Below are 20967 nucleotides of genomic sequence, written 5' to 3'. Positions count from 1 at the left end.
CACCATCAAGATAGCGCTATAACATGTTATAACTCTGTAGTCTGAACGTACTATTAAACGCTGTCCAGACTGGAGAGTTATAACATGTTATAACGGTTGTCAACTAATTGCAACACAGAAACCACCATCAAGATAGCGCTATAACATGTTATAACTCTGTAGTCTGAACGTACTATTAAACGCTGTCCAGACTGGAGAGTTATAACATGTTATAACGGTTGTCAACTAATTACAACACAGAAACCACCATCAAGAAAGCGCTATAACGTGTTATAACTCTGTAGTCTGAACGTACTATTATAGTACGTTCAGACTACAGAGTTATAACATGTTATAGCGCTATCTTGATGGTGGTTTCTGTGTAGCAATTATTTGACAACCGTTATAACATGTTATAACTCTCCAGTCTGGACAGCGTTTTATAGTACGTTCAGACTACAGAGTTATAACATGTTATAGCGCTATCTTGATGGTGGTTTCTGTGTTGCAATTATTTGACAACCGTTATAACATGTTATAACTCTCCAGTCTGGACAGCGTTTTAGAGTTACCTCTATGCTATAATGCCTTGTTCAGACTGGCGAGTTATAACATGTTATAACTAAAAACACTTTATAATAGTACGTTCAGACTACAGAGTTATAACATGTTATAGCGCTATCTTGATGGTGGTTTCTGTGTTGCAATTAGTTGACAACCGTTATAACATGTTATAACCATAGAGGTAACTCTAAGACTACTGGGTCCCGAAGAAAATCATTATTATTTTTGGCTCACTCAGTACCAGAACAACGGTCCCAAGCAGTCCCAAGCTATTTCACTCACCCCTGCATGTTCTGCATGAATCCACACACCCCTGATGTTATCTGTCAAACTTTCATAGCGAATCAAAACAAACATAGTGTAGTAATAGAATTTCAACTAGAATAGGGTACGTTAATCGTTTGCTTGGGACCAATAGGCTACTAAAGTGGTGAGCCAATTTAAAATCGTTAGTTTCGTATTGATTGTTATAACTGTTATTGTTGTTATAACTCTCCAGTCTGGACAGCGTTTAAGTGTTTAAAGTGTTTTTAGTTATAACGGTTGTCAAATAATTGCAACACAGAAACCATCATCAAGATATCGCTATAACATGTTATAACTCTGTAGTCTGAACGGACTATAATATAAATTCCGAGATAAATTCAGCCTCGTTATTCTGAACAAGGAATAAGGCAATGAATCCTTTTCAAATAATGCGCGAGATTTGTAGAAAGCGCCGCAGCGCGTCTATTTCTTGCGTCAGTTAGCACGGCGACGCTTTTGTCGTTCTCGCGTTCGTTTTTCTCTCTCTCCCTCTCCCGTTCAGCCACCAGACAGTGAGCGAGCACTGAGCTAGTATCCAATTTTTTTTTGGTGTTATTCGATTGATCCTCTGATGGTCTGTTGAAACCGCGCCGTTGAAGTTTCTTCGCGTGTATACTTTTGGAAGAGTGTTTGTCGCGTTATTTACCGTAAAGTGAGCAATTTACAGCTTTTATTTGTGAAATTTTTTGTCGGAGACGTTGGGTTTGTGTGAAAATCTGTGCAAAATTAAGTGTGACTGATCCTGTAAATTCGTGCTAAAGCCGGTTCGAAAGGTACGTACAGCAATAGTACTTGCGTGTGTGCTCTTTATTGTCCTTGCAAGTAGCAGTGGTGTGAGAGATGCACAAAGAAGGACCGAAAAGGAGGGAGGAATGCAATTTTTTAGCCTTTTTCTTTTGGACAAAAAGTGACCGCTCCTGCAGGCTTTTGGACTACGTTTCATCGATGGGAAATGGGGGAAAAGTTCTACCGAATAATTTAATTGATCAAATTCTGTGCAATGGTACAGGAAAGATTTTGTAGAAGGCGCGAGGGTGCTCATCTGCTCCGTCCGGCTGGCCAGTGTGCGTGAGAGGAAGAGGAAGCGAGAGGCAAAGATAGAACCGCGAAGAAGAAGCGGCAGCCAGCAGCAACATTTTGGTCGTCGTTCTTTTTGTGGTGTTGAGCCTGATGCTTTTGTCTTGCTTGCGGACGAATTTAATTGGAGTTGTTGTTGGACTCCGTTCGTCGGCGATCGTGGTGGATTTTTCAGTTTCAGGTTCTGCTGGCTGCTGAGCAAGAGAATGAAGAGAAAACGGTTCAACGCCGACTGGCGGATGTGAATGTGTGAGTGTGGCTGTGCGAGAGAGAATCATCAATCGCGGTTTCGTTGGCAACGGTGAGAGTGAGAGAGATTTTGGAGCGTTCTCAAGAGAGATAGAGAGAGTCGGAGTTCCGTCTGGCGTCGGAGTTCGACGATTACCCATACAAGTGTTTAATTTAACAAGTAACTACACCAACTAAACACTACATTAGGTACACTCGTGCACTCTTTGGATGGGTCAGACATTGCAATGCGGTGGTTGAATTCATTGAGCAATGCGATGGGAATAACATTAACTTGAATTTTTAATTCATTTGGAATTATGTGAAACATGTCATTTGCAATAACGTTTTTTTTTTTCCAAAATCTCATTGTATGTTATAGAGGAAATGGCTCTATTGTTGGCCTATGGATCTAAGATTGGGCCCATCGCTAAAAATCTGCTATTTATCAATTTTATCTAGATGAACGCGTCATTGGGATATGGATATTATGGTCGCTATTGAAAATTTAGTCGATTGCTGAATTTATGTAAGGGCCTAAATTAGGGGCATTTAGGCCGACATAACATCCATTTCCCCTATGTGTTAGCAATAAATTACAAATTTATAGATAGGACTTGTGTTCAATGAAAATTCCGTAGAGTAAAGTGGGCTTAGAGTACCCACTTAACTTTCAAATACATGCATTTTTTTCACAGTAGCTTCAAATTTTAGTTTATAACCGTAAATCGATTCCTTTACTGTTTGGTCGTAGGGTAAGTGTACCAGTTTTGGACATACCTCTGACAAATGATTTAATCACAATCTTCTTGCGTTTTGAAAACAATGTTTATGTGTATCCCGATCCATATGATTGGGATCAACAATCGTAACACAACTTAGCATCTGAAACATAATGAGAGAGAGAGAGAAGGATTAGTATTTTCCATTTAATTCCACTACTTTATTTGCTTATCCTTGACAGATACGCGTATTTCGTCTACAACTCGAGTATTAAAGGGTGATACGGTCAAAATTTGGTCAAGGGAAAACGCGTGTAAATCGGTGAAATCGTTTATTTAAAAAATCAAATTAAATTTCTTTTTCAAGTTCAATTAGTATAAAATTCAGGAAAAATATTCAGTTAGGCTTCCGCTTTTCCAAATCCGAATTGCCGGGCCTTACGCTTGACCCCTGCCATCAGATTTTGTACAGCCACCTTGTCCACGTTCTTCGCCGCAGAAAGCCAGTTTGCCTTGAACTGCTGCTCGCCCTTAGCAGTTTTTTTGGTCTTCTTTAGGTTCCGCTTGACAATAGCCCAGTATTTCTCAATTGGGCGGAGCTCTGGCGTGTTGGGAGGGTTCTTGTCCTTGGGAACCACCTGCACGTTGTTGGCGGCGTACCACTCCATGGCCTTTTTACCGTAATGGCAAGATGCCAAATCCGGCCAAAACAGTACGGAACAACCGTGTTTCTTCAGGAAAGGCAGCAGACGTTTATTCAAACACTCTTTCACGTAAATTTCTTGGTTGACAGTCCCGGAAGCTATGAAAATGCTGCTTTTCAAGCCACAGGTACAGATGGCTTGCCAAACCAGATATTTCTTTGCGAACTTTGACAGTTTCATGTGCTTGAAAACATCTGCTACCTTTCCCCTTCCTTTTGCCGTATAAAACTCCTGTCCCGGAAGCTGCTTGTAGTCGGCTTTGACGTAGGTTTCGTCGTCCATTACCACGCAGTCAAACTTCGTCAGCATCGTCGTGTACAGCCTCCGGGATCGCGCTTTGGCCGTCGTATTTTGTTTATCATCGCGATTTGGAGTCACTACCTTCTTGTAAGTCGATAGTCCGGCTCGTTTTTTGGCTCGATGCACGGTTGTAGACGATACACCCAGTTTATTTGCGGCATCTCGGAGAGAGAGGTTAGGGTTTCGCTTGAAACTACCGGCAACTCTCTTTGTCGTCTCAGCGGCTTCCGGTTTTCGATTTCCCCCCGATCCAGACTTCCTGGCTGTCGACAAACGTTCCCCAAACACTTTAATTACATTTGTAACGGTTGATTTGGCAACTTTTAGCGATTTTGCCAACTTTGCGTGCGAGTAGCTCGGATTTTCGCGATGCGCGAGCAAAATTTTGATACGCTGCTCTTCTTGCTTGGACGGCATTTTGACAACTGAAGAGTGAATTCCAAAATCAAAATAGGAGCAACATTCTACACCCACACACCTTCAAAATGAGGGGTGTTCAGGTTTTTTAAATGCAAAATTGAAAGAAATACGTCAAGTTGATATTGACCAAATTTTGACCGTATCACCCTTTATTACAAGACACTGAAGAAGTCTGCACATTGTAGACGAAATACGCGTATCTGTCAAGGATAAGCAAATAAAGTAGTGGAATTAAATGGAAAATACTAATCCTCTCTCTCATGTTACAGGTATTCCACTAAGACGCCCACATTCATCAGGATCTGAAACATGACAAAAAACTTAGAATTATACCAAAATAGGTATCCCTTATTAACGGCTATTTGAAAAAAAAAATGATTCCGACTGCGTATTTTTGCCCCACTGCTCAATGTGATTTTGTTTTTCAAAAAAAGGCATATCAATTTCTCAAAATGCCGCTGGATATGATGGGATATTTATTTATCAAAAGAAAGATTTTTTTATGAGAAATCAAATGACTAGGTGTTTACTCACGACACGAATCAATTTCAGGCAGTTTCGGGTGAAACTAAAGATTGTTACCCTAATTTTAGCGCTTAAAATTGTGTTATGGTCGATTACTATGTTAAATGTGTCAAAACTTTTTTTTTTTTCAAAACCAGTTTCATTTAAAAGCTAAGATTGTCCTTCATAATCGTATGTATATAATTTAAAATTTGACATAAAATTTAAGTTGACAATTAAATGCTTTTTTTGAAAAAAAAAATCACTCCACTAAATGTTTCACAAACGCCTATTTTAATTGAATAAATGCATTCTAAATCATTAACAAACCAAAAATGGACCTTAGTAAACAGTGATCGGGCTATCAGCCATTATAACGGTCATTGTTGGACCCTTCACCTTAAACAGAGACGTTTGTCCTTATTCTGGTTTTCCATTGAAACAATTCTGGACCAACAATAGGAACGGGTCTATCAACATTTGTAAACAAACCGTTCTAAAGCCCTTACCTCACCAAGCGAAGGTCGCCCATGCAAACCAACAGCATCATCTGGTAGGAAAAAGTTTCCCCGGTTCCCGTAAGTGGCCTTTGCTTGGTGAAGAGAGGACTTTAGAACGGTTTGTGTACAAATGTTGATAGGTCTTTTTTCTATTCTAGAATGAATTTTCATAGAGACGTATCTGCTTTTGCAAACAAAGATTCAAACGTTAATTTGTCGAAACTTTTAGTTCACCCACGCAAATCGACACCCCTTCAATTTTCGTCAAAGCTTGACGATTGAATCTTTCTAAACTAACATTTGAAAAGGGCGGAATTCCAAAATCATCATATCGAGAAAATCGCATCCGGATTTTTAATGTGATGTGATGTGAATAGAACCCACCATTAGTGCAAGGATTACCTATGACTGCAGATACTTCTCTGGTTGTAAAGTTCTGCCTGCTGGTTTGTTGCAGCAGGGTGAATCAACTTCATTGAAGACCTTTGGAAGACAAACGACAAGATGTACGTCTATCAACACGTGACAAGGGACTGGCAAATCCACGAACCCTTGTCCAGTCTACAAATCCTTTGAAACCCTTAGGCTGCCCCCCCCCCTAACCCAGCATATAATAATGTTTGATTAATGAAATGTATTAAAAAAAGGGTAATTTAGAGTTCAGTTAATTTACCTGTACCAGTGTAATTACCTTTGATGACGATGAATTGTTGCTTTAATTATTTTCCAGTTTTCTGGAGCTTTCTTTTATATATTTCTTTTTTTTTTTCATTCGCAAACGCTTCTTAATTATTTTTACCTAGTCCAACTCATTTTCCTTGTTGTTGTTACACATTTTCTTTCTTCTTCTACAGCAATTCTTTTCACTACTCATCACTTTCTCCATCGGAAATTTCACTTCCACTTTGTTTATATATTTCCTCTGCTTTTTTCTTTATTTTTTCCCTATCACTGGCTAGTAACTTCCAATCTCTTTCATTCATCCCTTCATATCTTGAAAAGTCTTACTTCAGCGAATCAACTGAAAATAAAACACTTCGGTGTACAGAAACTCTGATACACTGATGATGGCTACGATAACTCTTCCTGATACCCCTTTATTAGTGACTCAGTCACTCTAATCACGTATCTATCCTGATTCTAGTTCGGCACAGTATGCGATAAATTACAAAAAAGCGTCGGAAGATAAATAGTCTGGCACCTTGTATTAAAGGAGCTACCTACTGATAAGCAGACGTAACACTTTTTCAACTCTGTCATCTATTGACAGGTTTAACAGATTAGGTTAGTGTTCAAACGTGAAACCCCTTTGCAGATGACTGATAGATGTTTTAATTATTCTATCCTGATTAGCTGTGGCACTTACAACCGAATAGAGTGCGAGAGTATAACAGACGACAGTCGCGTCTTCGTTTATTCGTCCAATGAAGCTAATAAAAGTGAAGATATTTTTTTCGCGTCGAACAATCTTTGTTCTTCTTATGCCCTGCACTTTGAGCACAAGAAAAGCACTCTGCCATCAACGACAACTCACGATTGAGTCCCAACAAAGGCTGCGGGATTATCTTCTCTTACGATTTTTTTCTATCATAGCCGTTTTTTTGCGCCTTCTATGTATTGGCGTTTGTTGCCTTCAATTTGTTCATTCTTCCATACGCCCTGACATACATGGTTCAAATAACGACGACGATGACACAAGTCGTATTGATATAAATTGAAATCAAATGGATAAGAAATGGTTCTTTCCCTTTGTTATGTTACTTGGTTATGCTAGACAATCTAGTCAAACTGGTATTGGGTAGACTTCGATGCGCTGCTAGATAGTGTTTGACCTTAATAATATAATAACAGCTGAATACTCGGACAATATCCTTGAGAACGGATGGAAATACGTAAATTGCCTCACCATGTTAATTAAATGTTATAAATTCTGCTAGGAAACTTGCTCAAAATTTATTATTTTTTTATCCAGAAGTAAATAGACATCATGTTTCTATATCTACAGGGTGTCCACTCATTTGGCTAAATAAAGTTCCCTGAGTTTTCCAGGTTTTTCCATAACTTAGGCGGATAATTTCCAAGTTTATAATAAGAAAGCTATTTATGAAATGCGTTTAAAATATGATTTTTTTCTGTAAAACAACAACAACAACAATTAACGCAAACGTTTTTAAGACATGACAATCAGTTTTAAAGAAACAAGCTTTACTTAATTTTAGTAAGTCTAAGGACTAAATGTTGACGAGAATTCCATTTATTTTAAAGCAGAACCGAGATCTTCATTAGAATTAAGAGCTTTTGGGAAGTACCGAGAACATCAAGACAGATCATAGAATTACAGGTCAGTTACAAAAATTTCAAGGTAATTGCAGAAACCAGAAACCAGGAATTTCCGGAAACTTCGGTTTGCTCAGAGAAATTTTTTGGAACACAATAAAAACTATATTAACATTCGGAAAATGTAAGAGTATTTCATATTCACATTCGGAAAATGTAAGAGTATATCATAGAAATGTCAAGATCTGAAAAATTTCGAAAATTTAGCTAAGTTGATTAGAGAACATTAACGAAGTTCCATCAATTAAATAAAATGCGAGAACTTTTAGCAAGCGCCTATATTTTCAAAACATTCCAGAGCTTCTAAGAAATTTGAATATTTTTATATTGATTCGTTATATTCAGTGAAGTTCCGAGTACTTTGGGGACGATCAGTTAACATCACAAAAATCCCATTAACTTAAGAAACATGAGACTTACAAGATCCTTAAAATTATGGGATATTCCGAGAATTCTATGATTGATCTGAAAACTTTAGAAGATTCAGGGAATTATAAATATATAACAGAAAATTTATCAGAACATTTGATTTATTTAGAGAAATTAAGGTAAGCATAGAAAACATTAGGGTGGGACTTTCCAGGGAAAATTAGTGTTCATGAACTTTATTAAACATATGGAAAATTGTAGAACTCAGTTCCAGTTAAATTGTGGGTTGTTTAAAAAAAAAATTCTAAGATATTCAGGGCAGTCTAGAGAATTTTAAGGAAATTGAGAAATATTTTGGGCAGTTTAAAAAACATCAGGAGACTCTAGACTATTGAAGCAGCTGTTAGTTTCGAAAACCGACAAATCCTGAGAACTTCAGTAAAAATCATAGAACTATATTAATTATTTCGTTGAGCTCGAGCTTGAGCTTGATTGACCGCCCACGGTTGCTACTCTGTTACTGCCAGATCAGCTGTAATTACACAGAGAACCAATCGACGATGCTTGGGACTAGCAATCATCTTCAATGTGTAAAAACTGGTGATCTTAAATTAGGCAATACCAGCGCCGGCCGCGCCCGAACACAGGTCAAGAAAGGAATGGGAAGGATTGTGTTGACATGACACTCGCTTTGATGGAAGCCGAGAACATCTCTGCACTTCCACGAGGAATCACTGGGATGTTGGATAAGAGGGTTGGGTTTGCAGCAGGGTTCGTTTTGGTAAACGATAAGCTGAATTGATGTCCTAACGATCATATAACGCGAAGGAGCTTGGGACTAAACCCACGGTCTTCTGCTTAGTAAGCAAAAACGTTTGCCACTAGGCAGACGAGCACCTTTTTAATCACCGAGTTGCTGTTATTACCATGTAGTCATATTAACAAATAAAACGATTGACGAATCTTGAATGTGGATGGGCCTGAGATTAGACTCATGATGTTCTGCTCAGTATGCAAAAACGGTTGCTCTAAGGCCACCGAGCCCCTCATATCACATAATACCGTTGCTCAAATTTGTGTATCCATTCAAACCCGGAACCAACGACAACAACGAGTTTTGCAAAATACATGATACACAAGCGATTTTACCATAAATCTCTTTGATATGTAAGGACCTGGGACCGCGTTTTTCTGCTCAGTAAGCAGGCCACTGTAACCGACGATCTTTCAAATCCGAAAACTAAAAACTACGAAAAAGTACTTAGGCCTTCATTAAGTTCCACTTTCACGCGACGTTCAATGACAGGGTCCTATCCAGGATTACATCTGAAAAATCCAAATCTGGCCAACGCCCACCCTAAACCTAAACCTGTTCTAATCCACCTGAAATGACTAACGAATGGAAGACTTTGACTACCCAGCCATGCAATAGTCTCATTCCGTGCCTTATGGCAACTTGATGATTCTATTGCGCTCATCTTTTGGCACCACCCAGGGGAGACTTGGTCCTGTACCAAATGCTTAACTTATCTCCATTCCACTCAGCTACTCGCAGTTTCTTGTGATATAGTGGGCGGAATATTATTATATGAGACAATTCAATGCAGACGTCTTTCCAAATTTGGCAGATCGACAGGTAATCGGTGAGTTACCACGATAGTTGCTATTCAACAACTCGACAACGTCCCATCGTCAACGCCTGCTATGATAATTTCCCATTGCAGACGCCAATTAAATGACGTCATCGAGCTATCGATCAACTACTCTGGTTATCGCCTGGTACCTTATAGCACGATGCTAGGAGGCGAACCGGAAGAATCGATGAGCTACCTCTCCCCCTATATTAATTATTTCGTTGCGGGAGCTTAAAGAAGTTCCTGGAATTTCAGAATAACTTCGAAAACTTCACAGAAGTACAGAGATCTTCAAAAACATTTCGAGAACTTCATAAAAGTCTATGGACCTTAAGGGAAGATCCGAGAACTTCTGGAACTTATATGGACATTTCGGGAGCATTTCAAATAAGTTTAGTGAAGCTCGAAAAACAAGGGGAATTTCAGAGGAGTTTAGTTCCATTAGTTTCACTAAATTAGCGGAAAATTTCAAGAAGTTTTCAAATTTTTAGAGAACTTTAGAAATGTTAAGAAAATTATTTAGGTTTTCACATAAGTCCAGAAGTTCACGGAAGCTTATATTTTTTTAGAACAGTTCAATTGAATTCAGGGTAGTACAACAAGCTTCATGAGAACTGCAAACACTTTAGAGAAGTTTCGAGAACCTCAAGAAAGATATTGATCTCGCTAAAAAGCTAAAAAAAAAACTTCAAGAAATAACAGGTATCCTCAGGGCAGTAAATTGTTAAAAGTTTAGAGAAGACTCCTGATCGTTAGGAAAATTGTGGAAACTTTAGGAAGTCCGAAAAAGTTTAGAGAAGTTAAAAACAATGATGAGAAGTATTGCGAGCATCAGTCAATTTTCTCAAACCACAAAAGAACTTCTAGTCAGTTTCATTAGGTTTAGTAATATTTTGGGACCTTTCAAGTTGTTCAGAAGACCTCAGAATAGTCCATTGGATAACGGAGATTTCTCATGCAAATTCGCTTGGAGTTCTCCTCATCATTCGCTCGTATTCTCCCGAAACTCTCATGGAATAATTTCAGAAATTCATTTGGAACGCTTCTCTGAATTCTCTAAAACATATCACAAGAATATAGTTAGAATACTTGTCGCAACTATCCTCCGAATCAAATTGCCTTGAAATTCTTCTCAGTAAGAAATGCTAAAGGGTGTCCACGATGGAATTGCCACACTATGAAATTGCTCTAACTTTTTAACCGTTGGGTAGAATTTAATGAAAATTTGGGTAGATTTAGTTCATAGTGCATTATTTACATCCTGCAAGTTTTAAAGTCCTGTGATCAAAACTCGCGGAAATGGAGTCGAAAGAACAGCTCGTGCGTGATAAAATCTTGCGCATTCATCACGAGAACAAGGATCTCTCGCATCGTTCCATCGCTAAAACGTTGGGAATCGCGAATTCCACGGTGTCGCGAGTGATTAAGCGGTTCGAGGAACGGTTGACCACCGATCGGAAGCCCAGAAGTGAAGGAAAAAGTATTCCGTACAACACCAAAAATCACAACCGCGTAGTTGGGGCCTTCAACCGAAATCCGAACGCCTCCGTTAGGGATGTGGCTAAGAAGCTGCACCCAAGCCGAAGTTTTGTCCAGAAGGCCAAAACTAAGGCTGGGCTTCGAACGTTCAAGGTACAAAAGGCCCCTAATCGCGACGAGAAGTCCGCCAAAACCCGTGCCAGGAAGTTGTACCTCAACATGCTGACGAAAGTTGAATGCTGCATCATGGACGACGAAACATATGTGAAGGCCGACTTCAAACAGATCCCCGGCAACCTGTTTTTCACGGCCAAGGATAAGTTCAGCGTTCCGGAGCATGTCCGCACTCAGAAGATGTCCAAATTTGCGAAGAAATTCCTGGTTTGGCAAGCCATCTGCACGGGCGGGAAGCGGAGTGCACCTTTCGTGACCCAGGACACGATGAACGGACATGTGTACATAAAAGAGTGCCTCCAGAAGCGTCTGCTTCCTCTCCTGAAGGCCCACAACGTCCCAACAATCTTCTGGCCGGATTTGGCCTCATGCCACTACTCCAAGGACGGGCTGAAGTGGTATGCGGACAATAAGGTCAATTTCATGCCGAAAATGTTCAACCCTCCCAACACTCCGGAGCTCCGCCCCATCGAGAAGTACTGGGCGATTATGAAGCAGCACCTTCTTAAACGACCTAAGGTAGTGAAGACAGTCGAGGAACTGAAGAAAGTATGGGTTTACATGCAAAAAACGGTTGATTCACAGGTTGTGCAGAATCTTATGGCCGGGGTTAAGGCCAAGGTGCGGGCATTTGCGTATGGACTGTAAATAAAATACGAGTAAAATGGTAAAATGAAGTTTAATAGTTATTTCTCAATCCCTGAAAATTTGATGGCAATCGGATGAAAACTCGAATTTTGCGAACCAATTTTGTGTGTGGCAATTTCATCGTGGACACCCTTTATGGAAACATTCTCAGAATTTTCATGAATTCATTTCAGATTTCTTTTTTATACTCACTCCTTCCCTTGGAATTCTACTCACATTGAAAGCCTCCTAAGAATTAATTTTCATTTCCCCTCACAAATTCCTTAGATTTCTCCCCTTAATTTGTTTGGCAATCTCTCCTAGAATTATTTTTTCGAATTTCTTTAAAGATCTCCTGGAGTTATTCTCAGATTTAATTGTAATCCTTCTTTTAGCATCCCCTTCACCCCTAAGTATTCACCAAAAAATTACGTGGACTTATGCTCCGATTTCAAATGTGTGAATGAAAATAACTGGGAATATTGAATGAGACTTTCAGGTGTTTTCAGGACTAATAAAATTCGCTGAGAATTCCCGGTTTTTCAGGTTTTTCTAGGCAGTAGACACTTGGATGTTTAGTCATAAACTTTCTATTGAATTTTATGCTTTAAAATTTCCTATCAATTTAATAAGTCTAAAACATCGAACATTTATTTGGTATGCCATCAAAACGACTAATTTTCTTCCCTTAGGTCACTTTTTTTCAACTATAAGTCACTATTTGGTCACTTATTTCTTCAACATGGTCACTAAAATCACAACTTTTGACAGCATTGATTGCTACCAGCCCTGTTATATCCACCTGTTGATCCATGACATAATGGCTATTTACTTCTGGATGAAAAAAATCATACATTTTGAGTCGTCGGATAGTACCAGTACATGAGCTTTACCTAAATGGCTTGAGCAACACAATTACATGGAGCTGTTTAAGTGAACAAGCATCTACGTCCTGAATTGCTTGGATAACAATAATGTGACACAAAATGCACGAAATTACACTTTTTGTTACCAGGTGTATCTTTGTCATTGACGTAAAAATGAATGAGATATTGACAAAGGTTTTTTTTTTGAGGATCAATTTTATCAGTGACTATTTTAAAAACAATTTTGTCAATATCGCGCGAAAGTCTGTCAATGACAATGACAAATCTCAGCACTGCTTCCAGAGCAGTCAGATAAATCTTTCGGAGACAGTTAGAAGAAACTTCCAGAGAAAGCTGACAGACACCCGAATATCCAAGACGGAAAAAAATTCCGGGGCAAGTCGGAAGAAACTTTCAGTTTAGATAAACTTCTAGAAGAAGTCGGCAGACATTTTCGGGGCATGTCAGCAGGACTTCGGAAGGAGCTTTCAAGATAAATCCTTAGAATTGGCCAATGTCAGACAGAAGAAACTTCCCGATCAAGTCTAGAGAAATTGAAATTCGGAGAGAAGTAGTAGGACTCTTTCGGTGGAAGTCATAAAAAATAGAAAATAAACTATCAGGATAAATTGGAAGAATATTACTGAGAAAGTTAAAAAAATCTTCCGAGGGATATCTGAAGAATCTTTCAAAGGAAATAAAGAAGAAACTTTCGCAGGTACTTAGATGACAGACAGAAGAAAATTTGGGTAAGTTTGGAAAAAAAAAATCTGGATAAGCCGGATGACACTTCCTGGAATAAGGCTTGTTCGTTACAAAATCTGGACACCCCTAAACACGTTCATCTCCTGAAATATCTCATCAACGAGTGAAATATTTCGCTGAGTGGTGGACGTATGTATGTTCTGTCTAAAAATACAACCTTTTTTAACATTAGAAGAGCTTAGTCGAAAATGGCGTCGAAAGAAGAATAAGTCCGAAAAGCAATGGTATGCGGTCGGAATGAAAATCCGGATCTCTGCCAAAAAGCTTGGTTTTCCTGCAAGCACTGTTCACAGCGTTTTAAAATCGTTGTTTGACAACAGCTAGGAAGCAGGGAAGCGGAACAAAAATCGATTTGAGGAACCACCAGAAGGACGTGAAGGTGAAAAAAATGTTACGGAGGAGGCCAGATCTTTCGGTACATACTATTGCTCAAAAAATAGAAATGACGTCAACTTTCGTGCATACTTCGAAGCATCGACAAGGAATGAAATCATTCATGGTAAAAACTGTGCCGATCCGCAATGATAAGCAGAATGTGACGGCCAAAACACGTGCTCGTAAGTTATAACGCGAATATTTGACGAAATGAAGCGAATGTAGTCCATGGTGTACCCAAGGAGACGAATCCACTAAACTGCCCGGAGTTACGTCAGCGATATTAACAACCACTGGAAACTAACGATTTTAAATTGGCTCATTACTTGACTAGCCTATTGATCCCAAGCAAATCGATTAACGTACCCCATTCTAGTCGAAGTTCTAGTTTTGATTCGCTATGAAAGTTTGACAGATAAAATGAGGGGTTCGTGGATTTTCCTATGTTTCGAGGGGTGCAACGATTAGCTTGGGACCGAAGAGAGTACCAGAACTGAGCCAAAAAGTTGAGCTCGTTTCTTCGAGACCTTCTGGTCTTAGAAATACCTATATGATATTAAGCTCTCGTGAAGAGAGAGCTCTCCCAGTGCAAATAACAAGCAAATTTCGAAAATCTTGGACATAAGCAGCAAAATTGGTTGCAGAAAGGTCTGCACTGACTCTCAAAGCTGAAGTAAACTCAAAAGTTCGTCAATTTTGGATGCAGCCTAATTAAGTAATGATAAGTTTTGAGTGGCTTGGTTTATTTCCTTTAAATTCCGTTATAATTGCTTATATTTTGACAGATACGCGTATTTCGTCTACTTCTTGCAGACTTCATCAGTGCCAAGTACTCACCACCACTCAACACCTACTTGGCACTGATGAAGTCTGCAAGTAGTAGACGAAATACGCGTATCTGTCAAAAGGTAAGCAATTATAACGGAATTTAAAGAAAATAAACCAACCCACTCGAAGCTCTTCATAAAAGAGATTCCGTTAAGAGGTTCGACAAATTTAAAGGAATGATAAGTTGTTTTTTAATGATTAACGATGCACAAATAAAAAATATCTTGGATTAACCTGACAGAAAGTTTGATTTATTCCAAAACTTATGTGTCCAGAACAAGCCTTAGTTGACTTCCAGAAAAGTCGGACGAAACTTTTTGGGGGAATTCAGTTGGTTTGCCAGAATATTGAAATTTAATTGTCAAATTTATTTAATACTTACGGGAATTAAGTTGTACAAATGTTTATAATTGATATTCCTTCAGCTAAAATCATACCATGTTATAATAAATTAAATACTAAAAATTTAAAACAGCAAAAAGGGGGTATCTTCCATTTAATTCCACTTTAATAATTTTGGTATCCATGACAAATACGTATTTTGACTACAATGTGCAGTCTTCATCAGTGTCATTCCCACTAAAGACTTATCAAAATGTGATCAAGGGAAAACAAATATAATGGGATTAAAGTGTTTCATATGTAAGATGTAGGAGAAATGGGTGAATTTGTGCCCCTAGTGTTGAGTTCTGAAACAGTCAGAAAAGAACTTCTAAGGGTGAGAAAATTGTCATGCCAAAAACATCTTCTCATGCCAAAAACCTGTGGAGTACATCGAGGTAAGAAACGGATCAAGAACTTGCTGAAAACTTGAATGGATTAAGCAAACGTTTTTTTTGTAGATTATCGGGCTGGTTACAGTTTCCTTCACACTATCAATCATAATATCAGTCCGCATCGTGCTCTCTTGCCGTGCGGATCTATTTGCTTTTTGCTGAAGGAAGTGTTACTACTACCTAAAGCTACAACAAATTTAAACAGCACTTTTCAGTGCTCAACCTGTAAAATTTCTACCTTGTTCAACTTTATTCCTCTTCGATCCTTGTTTGGACCCTACCCGAGGTAATCCTTCTTGGATATCGATTTGGAAAATTCCTCTTCGATCCTTCAGATTCTTATAGTAATCTGCTTGGAAGTCGATTTGGATAAAAATTTACTGCCGCCATGGCGCCTAAACGCAAAAGAAAGGGGCAAACTCTTGACCCCCCTTCTGAAGAAATTAATTTGAGTAATCAATTTGATTTGCTCACGGATGATGAGAATGATCCATCATCCAAGAAAAATTCTAGTAAACTTTCCCGGCTTAATGCCAAGAAGGAAAAGATTCCCCCTATTGTGATAACCACTTCCGATTTCCATGCTCTTCGCATGGAACTTTTGAACTTCGTGAAAGTTAAGTTTTCTCTACAAATTGGACGTCGGGGTGAATGCCGTGTATTGGCTGAAACCTTGGACGGATTTAAATGTCTTCTCAAGTATCTTACTGAGAAGAAGCACAAATTTTTTACTTACGACACCAAAACTGAACGTGTGTTCAAGGTTGTCATGAAAGGACTGCCCAGTGGTGAATCCCTGGATCAGATCAAAGATGAACTGGCAAAATTACTTGGAGTTGTGCCACTCCAAGTAATCAAAATGAAAATGAAATCCCGTCCTGGCGATTCGCGCCTCGGGATTTCTAATGATTTTTATTTAGTTCACTTCAAGTCTAGTGAACTAAACAACCTTAAGGCCTTAGAAAAAGCTAGCCTTATGCTCCATGTCCGAGTGAAGTGGGAACACTTCAGGAAGACTGGAGGAAATTTCCAAAACCTCACTCAGTGCCGTAAGTGCCAGGGATGGGGTCACGTCACTAAAAATTGCTACATGCCAGCTAAATGCATGAATTGTGGTGATTCCTCTCACGCAAAGGACGACTGTCCTGTGAAGGAAGATCCTAAGAAATTTAAATGTTCAAATTGTGGTGAAAACCACAAATCCAATTTTTGGGAATGTAAGACTCGCAAAGCGATCCTACAATCTCGTTCTAACCGACAGGTAAGAAATGCTCCACGTTTCCGACCAGGTACAAATTCATCTGCTGTTAACAACGGTCAGCGAGGAACAAATTCTACATTCGTACCCGTAGGTACAAATATCACCCCTGCTTCAAATTTTTCATCTGTACCTACTCCCCTCGCTGCTAACAATGTTCAGCGAGTTAATGGAGCTACCTATGCTGCTATTGCAGCGGGTAGAAATCAAAATACTAACCAAAGTAATTCTAACGGAAATTTTGACAATTTTGACTTAGGAAGCATTACTGCCCCTTAAATGGAATTTTTACAGAAATCATTAATTGACATGATTTCTGATATGCTTAAATCTAACTCCATGTTTGATGCTATTCAAACAGGATTAAAATTTGCAAATAATATTGTCATGACTTTAAAATTCAGTAATGGATTTTAAAGCATTAAATATTGTAAATTGGAATGCTCGATCTCTTAAAGATAATGAAGACGAGCTATTTAACTTTTTGAGAGTTCATAACGTGCATATTGCCGTTATAACTGAAACGTTCCTTAAACCTGACCATAAGGTTAAGAAGGACGCAAATTACTTGATTTATAGAAATGATCGTCTTGATGGACCCTGTGGTGGCGTTGCCATCATTATTTATAGATGAATCAAACATAAAATTCTTTCTTCATTTGAAACTTTGGGAGTTTCTGTTGAAACAAAATTTGGACAACTTACGTTTATAGCTGCCTATTTGCCATTCCAATGCGTAGGCCAGCAAAAGAATTTTCTCAAGGGTGACCTCCAGAAACTTACCCGTCATAGGTCTAAATTCTTCATTATTGGTGATTTTAATGCAAAACACCGCTCATGGAATAATGCTCAAAGCAATTCCAATGGTAATATTCTGTTTGATGATTGTTCTGCAGGTTATTACACTATTCAATATCCAAACAGCCCAACATGCTTTTCTTCTGCAAGAAATCCCTCCACTATTGATTTGGTCTTAACTGATTCATGTCAACTTTGTAGCCAACTGGTTACCCATGCTGACTTCGGTTCTGATCACCTTCCAGTAACTTTTGAAATATCCCAAGAAATAATTTGTAATCCCAACAGCTCTACTTTCAATTACCATAGAGCTGATTGGGAGCAGTATCGAACATTTATGGAATATAACTTCGATCCAAACATTCCTTTGCAAACCAAAGATGAAATTAATTATGCTCTTGAATCTCTGACTACTTCTATAGTTGCAGCAAGAGCTGCCTCAGTACCAAAATGCGAGGTTAAATTCGATTCAATTATAATAGACGACGATCTTCAGCTCTTGATCCGTCTTAAAAATGTCCGTAGGAGACAATATCAAAGAACACGCGATCCTGCCATGAAAGTTATCTGGCGGGATTTGCAAAAACAAATTAAAAATCGATTCTCTGCCCTGAGGAACAAAACTTTTGAAAATAATATTTCTAAATTAGACCCGAGTTCCAAACCCTTTTAGAAACTCACAAAAATTTTGAAAAAACCTCAAAAGCCTATTCCAGCGCTTAAAGAAGGTGGTAAAATTTTGATCACAAATTTGGAAAAAGCTCAGAAACTTCCTGATGAATGTGGGCGTCTTAGTGGAATACCTGTATAATGAGAGAGAGAGAAGGATTAGTATTTTCCATTTAATTCCACTACTTTATTTGCTTATCCTTGACAGATACGCGTATTTCGTCTACAATGTGCAGACTTCTTCAGTGTCTTGTACTAATACTCGACTATTAGTACAAGACGCTGAAGAAGTCTGCACATTGTAGACGAAATACGCGTATCTGTCAAGGATAAGCAAATAAAGTAGTGGAATTAAATGGAAAATACTAATCCTTCTCTCTCTCATTATACTCAGAAACTTGCTAAGCAATTCGAGAGTTCCCATAATTTCAGTTTGGCTCTTACTAGTCCTATTGAGAATCAGGTTGCTCGGGATTTTCGGAATATTTTCTCTCGGGAAAATATTTTTGATGATTCCTGGGGGACTGATTTGGACGAAGTAAGGTCTATAACTAAAAAGTTTCAAAATATGAAAGCTCCAGGTGATGATGGAATTTTCTATATCCTCATCAAAAAACTCCCAGAGAGTACCTTATCTTTCTTGGTAAAATTATTTAACAGATGCTTCCATTTGGCATACTTTCCTGATAAATGGAAAAATGCAAAAGTTGTTCCAATTTTGAAGCCGGATAATAATCCAGCTGAAGCTTCTAGCTACCGCCCAATAAGTTTGCTTTCTTCAATAAGTAAACTTTTTGAAAAGATAATTTTGAATAGAATGATGCTTCACATCAATACGAACTCAATTTTTGCAGATGAGCAGTTTGGATTTCGCCATGGGCATTCAACTACTCATCAACTCTTAAGAGTTACCAATTTAATTCGTTCAAACAAATCTGAAGGCCACCCAACTGGAGTTGCTCTTCTAGACATAGAAAAAGCATTCGACAGTGTTTGGCATGAAGGTTTGATTGCTAAATTGAAAAAGTTTAATTTTCCACTTTACATTATGAAATTAGTTCAAAATTATTTAACTGACAGAACTCTGCAGGTAAATTATCAAAATTACAAATCTAATCGACTACCTGTAAGAGCAGGAGTTCCTCAGGGTAGCATTCTTGGGCCTATATTGTATAACATTTTCACTTCGGACCTCCCTGACTTGCCTCAGGGTTGCCACAAATCTTTGTTCGCTGATGACACAGACATTTCCGCTAAAGGAAGAAGTCTTCGTGTTATTTGCAGCAGACTGCAGAAAAGTTTAGATATTTTCTCTTGTTATTTACAAAAATGGAAGATTTCTCCCAACGCTTCCAAAACTCAACTTATAATATTTCCACATAAACCTAGAGCTTCGTTTTTGAAACCTAGTAGTAGTCACATAGTCACTATGAACGGAGTTCCAATTTCCTGGTCAAACCAAGTGAAATATCTTGGATTAATACTTGACCAAAAATTAACTTTTAAAGATCACATTGAGGGCATTCAAGCCAAATGTAACAAATATATAAAATGTTTGTATATCCTCTTATAAACAGGAAATCCAAACTTTGCCTGACGAATAAACTTCTAATATTTAAACAAGTTTTTAGACCGGGCCATGCTTTACGCTGTGCCAATATGGTCTTGTTGTTGCACTACCAGGAAAAAAGCACTTCAAAGGATTCAGAACAAAGTTCTGAAAATGATTTTGAAGTTGCCTCCCTGGTACAGTACTACTGAGGTACATAGAATTTCGAATGTTGAGACTTTAGAACAAATGTCCAACAAAATAATGAATACAGGGTGTCGACTACCTGGAAAAACCTGGAAAGTCAGGGAATGTCAGGGAATGCTATTTATGATCTGGAAAGTCAGGGAATATCAGGGATTTTTAGTGTAGGTCAGGGAAAAAAATTATGTTTATCACATTGCAAAAAATCATATGTGGAACTCATAAAAACAATATTTGAAATTTTATCAGTGCATGACGTCAATGTTTTTGGGAAGATCCCGGGCATCAGATCTACTCGCTGCGTTTATGGATGCCCTTGCCGGTTGCTGCAAGTATCCATGGATGGGCCCAATGTGAATTGAAGCTAGAGGTAAAAAAGGTGGCGAGAAGCTGATAGATCTGGGATGTTATGGGCTGTTTATTTTGCATAATGCATTCAAGGATAGTGTTCGCAGTATCAGTTAGGATGTTGTCCAATATTTGCGTGGTATCTACAATATCTTCAAAGATGTACCAGCAAGACGAGAGTTTATCACGATGTATTCTGGATCTACCATATTCCCGTTAAAGTTTTGCGGTCACCGATGGTTGGAAAATAGTGCTGCTGTTCAGAGGCAGGGCTGGTAGCGAGTCACTTTTTAGTGACTTGGTCACTTTTTTCAAGTCAGTTACTAAAAAGTCCCTTTTTTAAGGCCAAGTCACTAAAGTCACTTTTTCTTGTAATAAGTAACTATTTTCAACTTTTTAAGCGTAAATTTATTTCAAGATTGATTATTCTTTACGTTGTGACGTTTAATCGTCTTTCTCTATGCATGGATGTCTATTCATTTTTCTGGATAAAATTATCTCAGTTTTCCAAGTAAGTATGTCCAAAGTCTAAAACTATTGCATGTCTTGAAGTTTCGTATTCCATGTACAAATTCAAGCTTCGAGAACATCAAGACAGATCAGAGAA

The 20967-nt window shown here is 38.4% G+C and overlaps 1 protein-coding gene across 1 annotated transcript in view; it reads left to right on the top strand.

Moving 5' to 3' along the window:
- Positions 1-1396: 1396 nt before the first annotated feature.
- The window catches only part of LOC135701495 (fibrous sheath CABYR-binding protein-like), a 292932-nt gene continuing 273361 nt past the window's right edge, over positions 1397-20967 (top strand). The window contains exon 1 of the mRNA XM_065222303.1: positions 1397-1622. The gene's annotated coding sequence lies outside the window, so the exon portion shown is untranslated. The remainder of the gene's footprint in view (positions 1623-20967) is intronic.

This window comes from Ochlerotatus camptorhynchus, unplaced genomic scaffold (assembly GCF_037179485.1).
Source record: "Ochlerotatus camptorhynchus isolate MF236.1 unplaced genomic scaffold, CSIRO-AGI_Acam_v1.1 ptg000165l, whole genome shotgun sequence".
NCBI classification, from domain to species: Eukaryota; Metazoa; Arthropoda; class Insecta; order Diptera; family Culicidae; genus Ochlerotatus; species Ochlerotatus camptorhynchus.
The sequence above is the reverse complement of the archived record's forward strand: the minus strand, read 5'-3'. Positions and strand labels throughout refer to the sequence as shown.